Below are 18,493 nucleotides of genomic sequence, written 5' to 3'. Positions count from 1 at the left end.
ATCGCTGCTCTCAGCTCGTGGGCTGAGTGAGAGCGCGGCTACAAAGTAACATATAAACAATCTGTGCTGGCTCCAGGCTGGCGCTGTATTTTCCTGCCCGCCGCACCGCGGTTTAAGTTTGACACGTCACGCCCGAGGAATTAGTGTAGCACACGACTGTGAGGCAGAATGGCGGGCCACTCAAATCGAGTGGGAGTCCTCGCGTCGGTCCTGGCTGGCGTGCTGTACTGTCTCGTGCACAGCTGAGTGCCGGCCACAAATAAAACTGCGTTGGCCCAGAGGCGACCCCGGCAGGGACTGTCAGTGACCCCTCCATGACTCGCTTACACGCCGCCGGCGCCCGCAACAAGAGGCATTAATGATCGCGGGCGGCGCAAATCAAACTGAGGCCAAGTCGGGGGCCGATTCACAGCAGCCACTGGGTCGGAGAAGACTGATGCAGTCTTGTCCTGCAGAGTGCTGCAGCTGAGCTGTGCGGCCGCAGCGGGGGTTCCCTGTGCATCCCGCGGCCTCCGGATGGACCGGGAAACTTCTCTAAACTCAACCACTTCAAGTAAGTTATAGTTATTTTACTAACTACATCAATGCCGCATCTGAAAAATAAATTATTTCACTAAATGGCATCATCTGCAGGGCTGCTCACTCTCATCATCCTTCCCAGTGAGCCTCTTGCCGGTTTAAATCTGCAGTCTGTCAGTGACGGATCATTGTAATTATAACAGTAAATGCAGGCGCGGCCCGGCCGCAGGGCTTAATCTCTGTCTGACTTTCTCCGATCTGATAGAGGACACCAGTAAAACATGTTTAAAATGAAACCTATGAAACTAAACACGTTACTATAGGGTGCTTTTGTTTACTTACCAAATTTTGACCTGGAAGCGGTATATTGTTAACATAAAAACAAACACAATTCACGCATTAGTAGTGTGGACTAACGCACAAATATGTGTGCAGTTCTCTGCATTGCTTTGCTTAAAGAGTCAAAGAAGATTATTATGGACACCGAAAGCACTGCTTGAGGTGTCCGACTCTTGGGGGTGGTTCTGGTTCCCCTTAACCGCAATATTAGAAACTATATAAAGTGAAACACTGAAAGGAAACCCGAAGTTTTCTAAGTATGTGCATTCATATTTTGCCTTGCCCCGAACGCTACTTCAAAGAATAACTGCTACATTTAACTCATTAAAGTGCTGATTCTTTTATGAAAATCGCTTCGTCCAACATTTAGTTTAGGTTAATTATAACAGAACAAAACTGAAAACATTCCTGTTCCAACATGGTGTCTATGTTTGTGTGCATTGCCACTTGAACTCAACTGTCTTACCCGAAATTACGTTGACAGTTGACTTATGTTTATTTTTTTATCTTCCTGTCATGGTATTGTGAAGTGTGTGTTTTAAAACTCTGCCCCTCAGTCCACACCCATGGCTATTCTCCTTTCGTTCTAGACATAGGTGCTAGTTAAATTTTGCAACTACTTTTTGCTTTTGTTATTTTACGGCTGTAGATTACTAATTGGACGAATAAAAACAACCCTCTCCTGATGCTTGCCCGATGCGGAGTGTCAGTGACTACTGTCCAATCAGGTTACAAAGCCATTTTTTTTATTTCTGGTGCTTTACAGCAATTTTAAGATCCCCTTGGTGTTTATCGTTACTCAAATAGGTGTAATTTCTGATAATTATATGTTTCTCTGGTCTACATGGCTTGATTTTGCTTGCGATAAAGTGTCACTCATAGTCGTTGAATTGTCACTCATACTTACACTTACATTATGAAAATGTCACACATGGCAATCTGAAACCTTGGCAGCTATGGACGCGGCCGCAACTTTAATTCTGTAAACGAGGCTGCGAGTCAGCTGACTAATCATAAAACAGAAATCAGGGGGATGAAATGAATAGCGGCCAGAGAAGGGGACAATAAGTAATCCGCTAATAATAATCAGGGATCCAGAAAACTGAAGAGCAGAAATTCCACTGAGTAACACAGGAAGGGGCGTGGATACAGGTCTAGGAACGAAAGCCAAGCAACGGCTTACTCGGCTGACCTGGATTTAAAACCTAAGGGAGGGCTTGTAAACACCCTCACCTCATCACGTCAGCATGGCAAGGGGATCTCTTCAAAGAGTCCTTCATCTCAGCAGGACATGCCTCCCTCCACATCCAATAGTGAGGCCATCTAATCACACAGGAAGCTTGGGCTCTGACAATTGCAAATAAAGAAGGAGGCGGAGGAGTCTCTTGCACAGGAGTTGAGAAGAACTCCAGACAGAAACCCTGCACTGTCACCAGAACCCAGGAGTCCTGTGTAAGCAGCACCCAATTGTGAAGAAATGACATTATACTGCCCCACAACTATACTTGCGTAAGCTTGATCTGCTGAGGGTTGTCCACCTCTATAGTTGTGCTTGGTGTAGAGACCTCTTTCACCTCTATGGGGGGAGGGGTAGAAATTGGAAGACTCGGAACAGATGGTCACTCCTCTTCCTCTGTAAGAGTATGCACCTCTGTGGGAAGTCTGATGGGTAGTTCGGCCTGGCACTTGGCCTCTGTAGTGTCTGGCTCAAACAAAAAGGCCATGGTTGAACACTTTCTTAATGTTGGCCTGCGCTTTATCTAAAGCCGAAAACGTGACCAAGTAATTCTCTAGATATTTGACAAAAGTATCCCCAAAGAGGAGACCATTAGCCAATGGGCCAGACTCATTAGGGGCCAATTTAGGATCAATGCAGATCAGGACGGACTTGCACCTTTCTGCAGAAATAGTGCAGTTTGCGTTGCCAATAAGGCAAATGGCCCACTGAGCCCATTCCATTAAGACATTCGGATCAACAGAACACTGGGAACTTTGGCATGACAGCCGGGTCGAGAATATTTGTGAACGGACTGGAGACATCTAGGAGCTTGTCCTGGCAGCCCCGCCAGGCCCAGTCTATTCCCTTCTTTGGATCCTTGGCATATTCCTGGAGAAACGTGGACATATTAAGAGTCTAGATCTGGAGTGTCCACCACTTTGCCAGAGAGGAACAGGGGAGGGCATTCAGAATGTAACGTATTGCGCACATCTCTGTGAAATACTTGGCTCAAACACACTTGTACATAATCAGCCACCTCAGCACATGGGACCTAGTCAGTGGAACGTAGATGAATCATCTCCAGAGGGTTGAATTTCAATTTAAAACTGTGTCAACAATATTATTATGCTTTTCTTATCGTTTGGCAGCAGGACAGGATTCTTGCTGGGAATGATCTGAATCCGAGGCCTGGGAATCAGTGTTGTCGTCTGTGGCACGGTCAACCCATTGCATAAGCGCCGATGGGCCTGGCTTGGAGGAGTCGCAATATTCATGGTTAAGTAGGACTAAATTATTTACCTTCTCGTGCTGAGGTTGGCTGCGCTCTGTACTTTTAACCTTAAGAGGGGGGTGGGCTGAACATGTGAGTTCGTGCCAAATTCTGTTATGCTGTAATTCAAAATTTGCGAACATTCGTGACAAGAATTTTCAATTCTATTAAGAACAAGGAGGCGAGGATTATGCTATTCCCATTTCTTTAATGAAATGCTCAGCAGCCAATAAACAGTAAAAAAAACTACAGTACCCATGAACACCCGGGTAACAACCATAGAGACCATAGTATAAAAGGCAGAATAGACAGTCTCACTTCCTCTTTCTTTGTGGAGGAAACAGTTCAGTTCAATTTAGGAAAATCCAAAACGCAGAACATCAGGAAAGAAGGTAACGAGCGTCGCAGACGTCCAAGATGAACCAGGATGCAGGCAACTGAAGAACATAACACATCCAAAGATGAAGGGGGGTCAGAGGCCTAGGCTTAACGACTCAACAGGATATACAGCACCAAACTGACATAAAAAAAACCAAAGAAATATCCTGCAGTCAACAAATATAAAGACAAAAAATGACCGTGTGGATCCATAGACTGGTTAGCCAAAAATAAATACGCAAAATTTGTACGGATTCCCATCACTCACCGAGCCCGGTGACATGCTTCATCATCTGGGTCTCCTTTTCAGGGCTACTACTCCACCCTAGTGATGTAGGAGCCCAAGGATGTTTTATAGAGTTTATTTTCACTACAGATGTGAGCGAGTATGATGAAAAGAGTGTATGGGAAATAAGTGCAGTGCGAAAATACGTGATGTGAATCTAAAATTGAAGTGGAATCAGACTATAATTTTATTCTTGTCTGATCCGAACAAACAATAAAAACAGTGCAAAGACGGATTTCAACAAATAACCGTCCTGTAATAAGAATGGGTCAACATGTTTCAGCACACACAGGTAGAAATTAACCTAGTGCTTTCATCAGGACCTCTTGGATGTAAATGCTACTGCAATACAATATCAGTGGTGTGATAAATAATAAGTGAAAAAGGATACACTGTGAGTCTAACTGCTCACAGATTTCATTCCTCTCGCCTCTTGGAAAAATCTATAAAAAAATAAGAGGTATATATAAACCGTTTTGGAGCACGGTCTTTATTTGTCTTATATCAATACAAGTGGCGAAAAATAGCCATCATAAACATTCAGAAAATATCTGAAACTCACTCCAATGAGTCTTACCTCAAGGGTATGGAGGAGAAACCTCACCCCACCTGGCAACAGGTCAGGACAAAGGAGGCACCGCTCTGGAGAAGAGACAAAATTAACAACCCTAATTTAGTATGGTATATAGGCTCTTCTACGCGTAAAATCACAAACATAGTGTCTAATTGAGAAGTCAAAAACCCTCCCTTATCTTGAAAACAATCATCACTCCTTTTAAAATTTGCAAGTCAGCCACTTCCAAAATAGTGTGGCCATATATTATGCCGATTATACTAGCGTGAAGAATCGCCGAGTATTTGTGAAGAGTCATATACACGTCCATACCCCAAGATGAGACCCTGGATACAGTTAATTCACTGCTGGAACAACGTGACCTTGATTCAATAACGCCAGTCCACTTCATCATGGCTTGTGCACAGATCGCTATGAAAGACAACTTCTTCAGGTTTGAAGACACGATTTATCTTCAAACCTCAGGCACAAGTATGGGAAGCATTTTCGCTCCAAGTTTGGCGAACCTTTACGTTCATGGCTTCGAACAAGAACACATATTCAGCCAAACCAACCCCTACTGTGAATCTATACGCCTGTGGAGGCGTTACATCGACAATATTTTGGTAATCTGGCGCGGCGATGTAACTAGTGTCAACACATTCCTTCTCTGGTTAAATAGTCGCAACAATTTTTTGAAATTTACAGTTGAGATTGACATACATGAACTGCCATTCTTAGATCTCCTGATTGTTGCTTCTCCCAGTGGCCTGCAAACAGAGCTGTATACTAAGCCTATGGCTAGGAACTCCTTATTAAGTTTCAAAAGCCATCACCCGAGAGCAATGAAGGAAAACCTGCCGTACGGTCAATTCCTGCGGTTGCGCAGGAATTGTTCTACAAAAGATACTTTCAAAAAGCATGCAGATATTCTTATGGACCACCTGGTGGAAAGAGACTATCCTGCTAATTTAGTTCGGCGCGCAGCCAAACGGGCTAGCAATAACAACCGCGATAGCCTACTGGAACCTAAAGTCATGAAAGAACCCACATCTAGACTAACGTTTGTCAACACTTACAGCACGGCGTCCAATGACATCAAAAAAATTGTATGCCGCCATTGGAAGATACTGAATCCCTATTTTTGCGTTCAAGAGGAACAGCAACCTACGTGATAAATTGGTTCACACTAGGCCTCTAACTGAAGCCCAACCACCAGACACAATATGGGGCTTGCCTCCTGTCCAGGGCCATTTCCCGAGTGGAACATGCAAGGTGTGTCCGCTAACTAAAAAATCTAAAACAGTGGACATCGGGACTGGTCGTCTATGGATCCAAAAAGAATTCACCAATTGCAACAGTGAAAGAGTAGTTTACTTAATCACTTGTCCCTGCAATTTGAAATATGTTGGGATGACCACCCGAAAGATTAAACTCAGGATAATGGAGCACATGAGCACTGTAAGGTGCAAAAAACAAGCAACGCGCCTGACTACCCATTACCTAGAACTTAATCACCGACCTGATGATATGGTCTGGACCATTTTAGAACAACCATTCATCCCACAACATGTCTCAGACATATCTAAATTCCTTTTACTAAGGGAACAGAATGGGTGTTTAGACTAAAAAGTGACCATTTGGGACTTAATGATGCGATTCCCTGGTCAAGTCTATAACAATCCTTCATCTGTAATCTGAATTGCATTTATGTTCAACCTGTCCTTGTTTGTTAGATCTCACTGAGGACAACAGTGGATGATATGTCATTTCCAAACATGATAAATATCCGTTTCACTGTTAGGATATCATAGTATCTTACTTTTTCCAACTCCTAAAACATAGAGTATTCGTTATAAACCAATAACGTAATCTAATGTTAGGACTCTATGTATTACAGGACCTTTTTCCAATATATTTTACATCAGGGTCCTATGAAATACTTGTTCATTTAGCAGCATACTACATTTCCCAGCTTTCCTTCGGTCGTTTTGTAGTTAACTGCGCGAACCGATACATTCAGACTTAACAACATGTCTGATTTGGCTCTTCTGGATGTGGGATTGTTTCCTCCAGATAGGCTGTTTTTGTAATTCACAGTTCAGCCACTAGCTTTAATTTAAGTGTGGTATCTTATGCGAAGGTTAAACGAACGTACTACATCTACATTACCCTTGACCACCCTGGGTTTTTGTAGTTTGGGGCGTGTTCTCGTGATACTATGCCAGAAATCTCGCGAGATTCTCCTCACAACGTGGAAGTGAGTGCAGCCGCGACTAACTTCCTAGGCTCTTTTTAAACAGCACCGACACCACCGAACGGTACCTCCCCGACGGCCGAGATGCACACCTGAGGTACCGACGGTTAGGTGAGTGAATGTGCGTTGTTTCACGAAAAGTCAGGTTATACATTGTTCTCTACAGGGCGAACTTTTGCTCTGTGGTTCTAACATCTTTGGGCAATGGGCTTCACAAATACTCGGCGATTCTTCACGCTAGTATAATCGGCATAATATATGGCCACACTATTTTGGAAGTGGCTGACTTGCAAATTTTAAAAGGAGTGAGGGGGTTTTCAAGATAAGGGAGGGTTTTTGACTTCTCAATTAGACACTATGTTTGTGATTTTACACGTAGAAGAGCCTATATACCATACTAAATTAGGGTTGGTTATTTTGTCTCTTCTCCAGAGCGGTGCCTCCTTTGTCCTGACTTGTTGCCAGGTGGGGTGAGGTTTCTCCTCCATACCCTTGAGGTAAGACTCATTGGAGTGAGTTCCAGATATTTTCTGAATGTTTATAATGGCTATTTTTCGCCACTTGTATTGATATAAGACAAATAAAGACCGTGTTCCAAAACTGTTTATATATACCTCTTATTTTTTATAGATTTTTCCAAGAGGCGAGAGGAATGAAATCTGTGAGCAGTTAGACTCGCAGTGTATCCTTTTTCACTTATTATTTATCACACCACTGATATTGTATTGCAGTAGCATTTACATCCAAGAGGTCCTGATGAAAGCACTAGGTTAATTTCTACCTGTGTGTGCTGAAACATGTTGACCCATTCTTATTACAGGACGGTTATTTGTTGAAATCCGTCTTTGCACTGTTTTTATTGTTTGTTCGGATGAGACAAGAATAAAATTATAGTCTGATTCCGCTTCAATTTTAGATTCACATCACGTATTTTCGCACTGCACTTATTTCCCATACACTCTTTTCATCATACTCGCTCACATCTGTAGTGAAAATAAACTCTATAAAACATCCTTGGGCTCCTCCATCACTAGGGTGGAGTAGTAGATCTGAAAAGGAGACCCAGATGATGAAGCATGTCACCGGGCTCGGTGAGTGATGGGAATCCGTACAAATTTTGCGTATTTTCAGCTAACCAGTCTATGGATCCAAACGGTCATTTTTTGTCTTTATAGTTGTTGACTGCAGGCAACTGAAGAACACCAGATCCAGAAATCCATGGAAGGCAAGCGAAGGCAGATGGTGCAGAACAAACCTCTACTTCGGGTCAGAACCTGAAAAGAGACACATAGCCGTAATACACATCCAGTGCATAAAATGTAATCAAAATAAGGGAAGGAGAAACAACAAGGGATTTGAAGAAATCCATATGCAAATATTAACATGTTTACAATAGCAATATATGCATAAATAACAACGGGTGGGATAATCCTCGCCTCCTTGTCCTTCATAGAATTGAAAATTCTTGTCACGAATGTTCGCAAATTTTGAATTCTATGTCAGGACAGGAGGCTCAGATTATGCTTGTTTAAAGCTGATCCACCACCACAGAAGCAATATGATCAATCGGTTTATAATAAAAAGTTTTGAATACAGAATAAGAAGACCAATCTGCGGCCTTCATAATGTCAAAAAGAGTGACACCCATCGAGAATGCTTTGGAAGCCATTGCCCCTCATGCAGAATGAGCACCAAAAACAGAAACATCAATGCCAGCCTCTGACATGAGCCATCGTACCCAGCGACCCAATGTAGCTGGGGTAACGGGGCGGAAAGGTTTCTGCAAAGCAATCAGCAATTGACCCTGCATATCTGATCGTAAAGGAGCAGTACTTACTTCATAATCTTTGACACATTGAACAACACAAAGGTTGGGATGAGTTGGAAAAGAAGGGTAGGTAATGGAAGTAGTGTTAGTTTTGGTACGTCCGGAAAGGAGAAACGTAACACCCTCGGGCATAAAGCTGCGACCTGCCAAGTCCAAAGCACGAACATCAGACACCTGTTTGCAGGAAATAAGGCACAACAACATAGCCAATTTGGCCGACAGTTGTTTACGGGATAATAAAGAATTGGAAGGCCAAGTCTCGAGAAATCGTAGAACAATGGAAACATCCCATAAAGAGACGTACCTAGGACACGGAGGTTTCGCTAGACGAATACCCTTAAGCAACTTGGCAATCAAAGGGTGCTCACCTGCAGGTTTCCCATCAATACTAAGATGGCCTGCTGAAATGGCAGAACGGAAATTGTTAACAGTCCGATAAGCCAAACCGGAAGAAGCAAGAGAGGCCAAAAAATTAATGATCATGGAGACATCTGCTGAAGTGGGATCAACTTCCCGTTGAACACACCAGTCACACCATCGCTTCCAAGACCCTTTGTATCGTTTGTGAGTATTGGGAGGCGAGGCCTCACTAATGAATTTGGAAGCATCTCGAGAAAGGCCTGGGACTGACTAGTGATCCCCGAAATTCGCCACGCCAGCAGATGAAGATTGCCGGACAGAATCAGGGGATGAGGATCATCGAAAGGATCCAGCAGGAGATTCCACTTCTGGGGAAGGAGAGGCACCGCACAACACATCTCCAGGAGAACCGGGAACCACGCTTGCGCCCTCCACAGAGGGGCAATCAGAATCAATTCCGATCGAAAACGTTTCGTGTAAGCCACGACCCTGGGAATCATCATGAACGGGTGAAAGGCATAGCACAGACCCGACGGCCAAGTCTGAAGAAAGGCATCCGTGGCCAAGGCTTCCGGGTCCGGCCTCCAACTGTAGAACAGTGGGAGCTGGGTGTTGAGGCGAGAGGCAAACAGGTCGATCTGACACTGGCCCCAGGTCCGGAGGAGTGAAAGACAAACGCGAGGATGTAGCCTCCAGTCGCTGAAGTCCCGAAGATGCCTCGAATTCCAATCCGCAATCTGATTGTTGCGGCCGGGAAGATATTCCGCAATAACAGTGATCTTCTGTTGCAGACAACAATGCCAAAAATCTTTGGCTATCTCTGCCAATAACCTGGACCGAGTTCCGCACAGTTTGTTGATATAGTGGACTGCCGATACGTTGTTCATGCGGAGAAGTATGCAGCAACTGGACTGAAGGGGAGTGAAACATCGGATCGCAAAGGACCCCGCCAGGAGTTCCAGGCAATTGATGTGGAGAGACAACTCCTGGGAGGACCAACAACCTCCTGTGGAGACAGGACCGCACCGGGCTCCCCAACCCCACAGGCTGGCATCTGACTCTATCACTAGATCCGGGGACACACCGAACAGGGCTCGACCATTCCAAGCATCCATGTGGTCCAACCACCATTGCATCTCCCACCTCGCTTCCTCTGATAGAGGAATCTGATCTGAGTAACGGAGGCCTCTCTGGAAATGACAGATCTTCAGGCGCTGCAGTGCCCTGTATTGTAGAGGGCCCGGGAAGATCGCTTGAATGGAAGACGCCAACAGACCTACAACTCGTGCTAACGATCTCAATGATACAGTCTGTTTCGAAATAACCGAAGTTAATTCCCTCTTGATATACCGAATCTTCTGATTGGGTAATAGAAGTTGACACGAAATTTAATTGACCCTGAAGCCCAGAAAATCTATCACTTGCGTTGGAATCAAGACGGATTTCTGAACGTTCACCAGAAACCCCAGAGATTGTAAGAGGTCAACGGACCACTCCTGGTGAGTTAGGAGTTTGAGCAGACAGTCTGCCATAATCAGAATGTCGTCCAAGTAAATAATCAGGCGAACACGTAGGTGTTCCACGACAGGCCTCAGCAGTTTCGTGAAGCACCAAGGTGCTGACGAGAGACCGAACGGGAGAACTTGGTATTCGAACCAAGTCCCCTCCCAAAGGAATTGAAGGAACCGACGATGAGGACCGAAGACGGGAATCGACAAATACGCGTCCATGAGATCGAGGCGAACCATCCAGTCCCCCTCTCGAAGATTTCGCAATAGATGGATCCCCTCCATCTTGAAATGTCTGTAAACGACCCCTCCGTTGAAGTCCTTTAGATTGAGAACTAGGCGAGATCCGCCCCCTTTCTTTTCGACCAGACACACTGTGCTGACGAACCCCTTGGGATGACGGACAGTCGGAATTATCGCCCATTTTTTGAGGAGAACGTCTATTTCCGTAGAAATAAATTCCCGATCTTGTAGGGAAAAACATAGAGGTGTGGGAGGGTGGGTTTGACACTGGGGCTGGTAAAACTTTATTTTGTAACCCTGGACAGTTTCCAGCACCCAGGCATCGCTGCAGATCATACGCCAATTGTGGAGAAAAAAACGTATCCTGCCCCCCAGAACCACATCGCAAGCTGGAATCAAGCTCACCTGAAGTGTTGGAATCCTGGTAACCACCTTGGTTTCCTCCGGTACGTCCTTTTTTGTACTGGCCTCTCCCCTTGCGAGAGGGGTAGAAATTGGATCTGGTTTTTATAACCGGTATCTTGGCCTCCTCCTCTCTGGGATTGATACCCTCTTTGGGACTGTTGCTGGGAACCACGGCCGAACGAGCGTCCTCTATGTCATCCGGCCCTGGCAAAAACCGGACGCATTGCTCGCCGCAGCGAAGCCTGAGCCTTGTCCAAACCACTGAAGGCGGCAACAAACTTCGTTAGCTCCTTTAAAAAGGGTTGGCCAAATAGCAGACCTTGTGCTGCAGGACCTGATTACGAGGTAGAGAGCTCAGCCAACTTCGGATCAAGTTTTAGAAGGATGGAAAGGCGTCTCTCACGTGAAATCGCACAGTTGGCATTACCCAACTGGCAAATGGCCCTCTGCGCCCACTCAATAAGTTCGTCGGGGTCCACAAGGGCTGACGACTCCTTAGCCAGGAACCCAAGATCCAGGATTTTGGTGAGAGGACCCAATAAATCAAGCAACTTGTCCTGACAGGAACGCCAAGATCTGTCTAGACCCTTCTTCTGATCCTTGGCGTATTTCTTAAGATAGGTGACCATTGTGGGGTCAACTTCAGGAGTCTCCGCCAGATGGTCTGCAAGATCCGGCCTAGGGCATCCAGAACGAAGCCTGGCCCTAACATCCTTTTCGAAAGGTTGACGGATGTGCGTTTGGACATACGCAGCTACAGCTGGGGAAGGCAGCCAGGAAGTTGAATGGGGATGAACAATATCTGAAGGATCAAAAGTCAGGACTGGTGGATGCGTGGGGGCATCAACAAAATGTTCCTTGTACACCTTCTTCCGAGGTGGAGGATCCTCATGGTCCGAAGAAGTAGAGGAATGAGTGTTGTCGGTATCAGTAGGTGGAGGAGCGGACGCCGACGCACTCACAGAGGACTTGGACTTGTCAGCCGCCAAGCTCCTAGCTAACTTCTGAAAGTCAGACTTATGGGGATTTACAGGAGACATAGAGGACGTACGGGAAGCAGGCAACCAACCTTGTTGTTGCGCATATTGATTTAAATGACGCTTCAGTGGATTAATGGCACGCACAAGCGCCTTATTCACAGAGTGCTGCACTCCCTGGTCTAATACCTCAACCACATTTTGCTCCAACGAGCCAGAATCATCCTCCCCATAGTAGTAGTCATCGTCGTCATAATACTCTTCCATGTTACACAGCGGGTAAATTATAATGCCTAATGTACTCAGGAAGCAAAAGGCGTCACACTGGGTTAATTTCCTCAGAGGCTGTGGGCATTGACGTACAGGACGACTTTTCTCTCAACCGGCGTCGTGTAAACACGAAAGTAAGCCGGAAAAAGGCTGCCGCGCATGCGCGGTAACAGCCGCCCCGGGAAATGCACAGCAGAGCTTGCGCACCCAGCGCGAGCCTCCGAAACCCCTCTTCTCCCGCTCCACAAATATAGGGACAGGGGCAACAAGCGCCCGGGCACACGGGAGGCGTGCACACGCTCCCCGCAAGCAAACAGGCAGGAAAATGCGGAACGGCAAACAGAGCCGACAATGCGAAGCGAAGCATCACAAAAGCGCTGCATAGACGTGACACAAAGCGCGGAGGAAGCGCCAAGCATATACAAACAGTAAAGCACAATAATGCATGAAATTCAAGAAGGTAAGAAGCAAATAAGCACTTAACTGGCTGCGGAGCAGCAAAGAAAGAGGAAGTGAGACTGTCTATACTGCCTTTTATACAATGGTCTCTATGGTTGTTACCTTGGTGTTCATGGGTACTGAAGTTTTTTTTTACTGTTTATTGGCTGCTGAGCATTTCATTAAAGAAATGAGAGTGGCATAATCGGGGCCTCCTGTCCTGACATAGAATTCAACAGGGGTTGTGTGAAAGGGCGCAAAGCTCTGAGCAATGCTTATTAACGGAATCTTGCACAGGAACATTTAATGCTTCACAAATCTCTCTACTATCTGGTGCTCGTAAGGAGTATTAAAAAATTCTATAAAGAAGTCATCCTCCTGGTAGAATCAAGCAATAGATGCAGAGCACCGTAAATAGCTCCAGGGTAGGAGGGGGAGGGCAGTAGCGTTGAGGCATAAGGAGGGAAGGGGTGGTGGTAGCCCCAACAGGTGCAAAAGGGTGTAGCACCAAGCCCTAGTCCGGCCAAATCAAGGTGGAGTGAGGCAACTGACCCCTAAAGCGGAGCCCTGCGCCGTATTAGCAGCCCAGTGAAGCACGTGGGGAAAGCTGAACACCTCAGGCGGGACTCGGGAGCGCAGTAACGACGTTCAAATTAGGGAACCATTCGCGCGATGGTCAACTCACGCGCGTTGCAGTATGCGCATGCGCGACGTCGGAAATAGAAAGAGGACACTTCAGTAAAATGTCGCAATAACACGAGAGAGAGAGAGCACTTATCTGATCTGTCAGCAGCAAAGAAAAAGAAGCATAATCCAAAACCTTCGTTCCTGCCATAGAATTACAAATTCAATTTTTCATAGGCAGGGGAGATTAAGAGATTTAATCGTAGTAAAACTGCCGACGCCCTGACTCGAACCCGCTTTTCCAGTTTCAAAATCGGCTGCTTTGGTTGTTACACACCATATCGTCGCCCCTTGCCTATTACATAAGAAGTGTAGTCCTACCACTATTACTGTATCGGTTCCCTCGGGCTGGGGCTGCCCTTCGCTCAAGTACATATTGCTTTAGATAAAAGATAGACAAACGTGATTAAATTACCTCTGTGTGAGAAATCACTGAAAGCCGGTAGTACGGATCCGGCGGCCATCTTGGATGTGGTCTCTATAGCCCAAAGTTAAGTGACGCAGGAGGGATACAACTAGGAATATCTGCTGGCCCTGTTATAACATGTGAAGAAGATCTATAAAAGGATCATTTATTATTGTTTTGGTTAACACTGTCTTCCCTAGAAGCTATTTTTCAAACTCTTGCTATTTACGCTCTTCTGTTTATCGCTTTAAAATACATCTAAAGTGTGTATTTCACCGTAATTTTGGAAAGAATCCTATTGTATATTAGTACTTGTAATATTTCGTACATTAACTTTGTGAGTTTGGCCAAGGTCGCTTCATTTTCGTCATAGAGGGATGGTAGCTTTCACTACGTTACTACATTTCCCATGGTGCACATGTCACATGTTTCCATAGAAGTCTGTGCGTCGCTACTATTTAGCAGCTCCAGACTCCATCTCCCGTGGACCCCGAGCGCCCTCTACTGCTGCCTGAGAAACAGCTCTGGCTCTAAACTCCATCTCCCATGCAGCCCTGTCACTTCACTACTTTCCCCTTGACAGGGCCCTGTGTTATGACTCCATCTCTCGTGAAACCGGGGCGCCGTACTGACGCCCCCTTGCGGCGGCTTGTGGCAGTGCAGTGCACGGAGCCGCTGTCAGAGCCGCTGTCAGAGCTGCTGTCAGGGGCAGGGCGGACGCGGGGACCCAGGGACGGGGACGGCAACGGAGGCACCAGGACCCCGCAAAGCGGAGAGCGCGGTAGCCGGGTGAGTGAAGCCTCAGAGGGAGTCGGGGAGGCGAGGACGCAAATGACCTTCAGAAGCAGAGGAACTTATGGACATGGACTAGGGTCAGTTTGGTCCCTGCGCGGGAGAAGGGGTGCTAGACTTGACCTTCACGTGTACAATAAGGAGAAGAGAGGAGTGAGAGGTAGAGTGAAGGGCAGTGGGGAAACAGTGAGATAAAGGGAGTACCAAGGAAAAGAAGTTGGTGTAGCATGAAAGTGACAGGGGCAAGCTGTGGGTTGAGCATTGCCTGGGGTGAAAGGGGTAGCAAAGATGTGACGAGAGTAAACATGGTGTAGAGTGACCACACGGGCGAGGAGCCAGCATTGGACAAATACAGTAGTACGGAAGCAACAAGGAGTGGAGATAATCAACAAAGGCATGCTGCCAAGTGGCCCCGTGTCATATGTGACACATTCACAGTCCTGTCTTTGCACGCTCACACATGCGAGACCCTGCGCATAGTGGAGAAAGAAACGACCGGATTGCAAAGTGCTGTTGACTAAAAGCCAGGACGAGCTGACGGAGTGGAGGTCGCAAGAATGGTGGCATCAAGGGGTGGTGTGGTCTCAGGTCGGAAATGGTGGCCTGTGGCAAATGTTTGTGGGCAGAATGAGAATGGAGGCATGGGACAGAGAGCACGAGGTTAATGCAAGGGCGAGGGCACAGGGCCAGAGAGGGCGAAGCCAGTGCTTGGATTGTGGTGTGTGACAAGTGAGGATGGTGGAGGCGGCAGGGCGAGGATTGTGGCATAGGGTGAATAGTGGTGGGCTGAAAGAGAATGGTAACTTTGTATTATAATAGTGCCCTTTGGGGAGCTCCGATTGGATGCCCTTTTCCCTCGCTGCTCCCACCCCGCGCTGACTTCTACCACATGGTGTTGCTCTGCCCTGCGATACAGAAGTACTGGGAGTCCTTAATAGGAGAATTGACAGAGGTCTTAAGCTGGGTGGTTCCTCTTGGCTCCTACACAGGTTCTTTTGGGCATCACTGATGGATTGGATGGTAGCAGGGCCGAAAAGCTGTTTCTGAACACAGCCTTGGTGGTAGCAAAGAGAGATAGCGCTGCCCATTGGCTGACTGCTACCGCACCAACATTGGCTCGTTGGCGCAGGGGGGTGGACTGGTGTGCCGTCCAGGAACGGCGTCTTTATGTGGCTAGGGTTTGTCCCGATAAATTTTGCCGCATGTGGGGGAAGTGGGTGGGAGTGATAAAGAGTTAAGGTGGGCTGATTTGATCTACAGATTGCCTCTGGATATGTTGACCTTAGGTTTACATGTACGTCACTTTTCGTATCGTTGTGGAATGTGCTTACCCTGGACTACTCTAATGCGATGTAATTCTGAATGGTGCTGTTTGTTTGGTTATAATGAACACTCAATAAAATTGCTTATCAGAAAAATAGTGCCATTTGGTCGAGTGGAGGTTTAAAAGGTGAAGATGACATGAAAAGAAATATGATTGTAGTAGGGGAGGGTGAAAGGGGTAAGTCTGGAGGGTGGTTACGAGACAGAATGGTGTGAAATTGCCTGAGATTGAAGGGGTCAAGAAGGGAAGGCCCGCGCGATCAGTAGCATGAGTCAGAAAGTGTTGTGGGCATGACGAGACTGGAGTCCATGGGCAGAGTGTGCTGGGAAAAATTGTAGTGTGATTCTTGCTTGGCTTTGAATGTGGCACTGGGGCAAGAACTGTGACAAGATAAGTAAGGATAATGACACAGGCAAGACGACAAGCTAATTAATGCGCAGAATCATTATTTGGGGTGATGTGTGTGCCAGTCTGTGCAGGGCATCCTCAGTGGGAGTGGGGTAGTCCGCGCACCAATCTCCACTACCAATCTCCACTAAACTGGGGTACTTTGCAAAAGGTATGTTTCTTTGGTGGGCCATTTGGCAGAGGGTGGTATCCCTGGTACAATAGTTTCTGCACTGACTGTGACTCCCATTTTGTAATGAGTGTAATTTGTTGGTCATCTTTTTTTGTGTTTCATAAAGAGCTGTTAATGAAAGCACTGACACAGATATTAGTGGTTTGAAGGGAACCACTTGCATATGTATTTATGCCCTTCTGACACCTTTTATCAAATGTTCTTTTTTACCTTGATCTTTTGATAAAAGCGTGCACCGGGTTGCAACAGCATGCAGGCGGTACTAGTGAAGTGAATGTCTCTTTCACTGCTTTGATTTTGCTAGCAAGGTTCTTGTTGACTCAGGCAGAGTGCCCAGGCAGGAGACATGGGGTGAACAATCTTTAGTGCTCACATGGGATGGAAATGAGGCTTCCGTTACTGTACCTTCCGATCAAATATCTCTCATGTGTGCTGAAGACAGTTCCAAGACTGTGTTGGTCTGTTAGCACAAGGATCATTACGTTGTGGCCTACTTATTCTGAGTAGCGCCATAGCTGGACCTATAGCATCAGCATTATGTCTCCCCCAGCATGTGAAGCTTTACTTCCAACAGTCCTTTCCAACTACTCAATATTTAAACTGACCCAAAGTGTGAAAGCAGCTCTGTTGGCATTTAAAATTCTAGGAAAACATTTAAATGCCCTTGTTTTTTATGCTTTTATTTTGTGACCAGTCCAGGTAGTGCAGTCATCTAGGACCCAGCTGCTCGGTGCTACTAAAATTCATGCATTGGAGTGTATCAAGTAAGCTTAATGAAGGAATTATGTAATAAAAAGAAACTACAATGCAATGAAGATTAATTAAATTAAATGAAATGAATGAAGAAATTCATGAAGAAATAACCAACAATTGATGTTTAATCATTTTAACCTTCATAGACCTAATGTGGAGTGCCCTAAGGGGGATGCAACCAAGATTTGTGGAAGCACTAATGGTAGTTAAACATTAAGACGTTACTGGACGGAAACGTCACCCCAAGGAGCACCCAATAAAGAAGACGAGAAAGTTAAACAAAAAGAGTCTCGCAACAAAATACAAAACCACTGGTTGTGCGCAAGCCAATTTAAATTGAGTCTGGGGTATGGCACACAACTCCAAATATTGGAAGATAGCTCTTTTAAATCCGAGGTGTCCTTACCTCCTTCTTTCTCAAATTATATCTTACACCTTGAATTAGGGTTACCTTACATGGCAGACACAATTAGACTAGCGCAAATTCTCTTATGGTTCTCTATATGGCGTATGACCACAGTCAATTTAACACGAAATATAATGAAAGATTGTCTGAGATTGGATTATCATAATAGGATCAGATGGCTTAGTTATGTGAAGTCAGAATTAAGAATGATTGGGTTGGGAGAACTGTTCAAGGATCAAACGGCATGCAGGAGAATGTCAAAACAGAAATTTATTGAGACATATTTGCGGCGGGCTGACCATGTCCACAGAGAAAGAAATCATAGACAAAAGGCGGCCCTTGCTTATGACCAGATTCCCTCCCAGATTAGAGGGAGGATATTCCTACCTAGCATGCACTGCAATAGCGCATCATAGATATTTGCTACTAAGAGATCGTCTTAATCTCGTCCCTTTGATGTTAGGGTACCCAGAGAGAAAATTTAAACACTCAGACTTGATGCTGTGCCCTTGTGATAATCATTCTCCTCAATCTGACCTACACCTAGTATTGTTTTGTGAGTTTTACAAGACAGAAAGAGAAGCCTTTATTTTTCCAATTTTAAGCCGCCACAATTTCAGCCAATGTCGGGTGGCACTCTATTTTCTAAAATCCCCACCTGACCCTTTTGTCTGTTTTTCAGTAGCCACCTTCTTGTG

The 18,493-nt window shown here is 45.8% G+C and overlaps 1 protein-coding gene across 1 annotated transcript in view; it reads left to right on the top strand.

Moving 5' to 3' along the window:
• The first annotated feature begins 14,499 nt into the window (after positions 1–14,499).
• TFEB (transcription factor EB) overlaps positions 14,500–18,493 on the top strand; it is a 233,842-nt gene continuing 229,848 nt past the window's right edge. The window contains exon 1 of the mRNA XM_078644733.1: positions 14,500–14,729. The gene's annotated coding sequence lies outside the window, so the exon portion shown is untranslated. The remainder of the gene's footprint in view (positions 14,730–18,493) is intronic.

The sequence above is a fragment of the Lissotriton helveticus genome, chromosome 5_1 (assembly GCF_964261635.1).
Source record: "Lissotriton helveticus chromosome 5_1, aLisHel1.1, whole genome shotgun sequence".
Taxonomy (NCBI): Eukaryota; Metazoa; Chordata; class Amphibia; order Caudata; family Salamandridae; genus Lissotriton; species Lissotriton helveticus.
The sequence above is the reverse complement of the archived record's forward strand: the minus strand, read 5'-3'. Positions and strand labels throughout refer to the sequence as shown.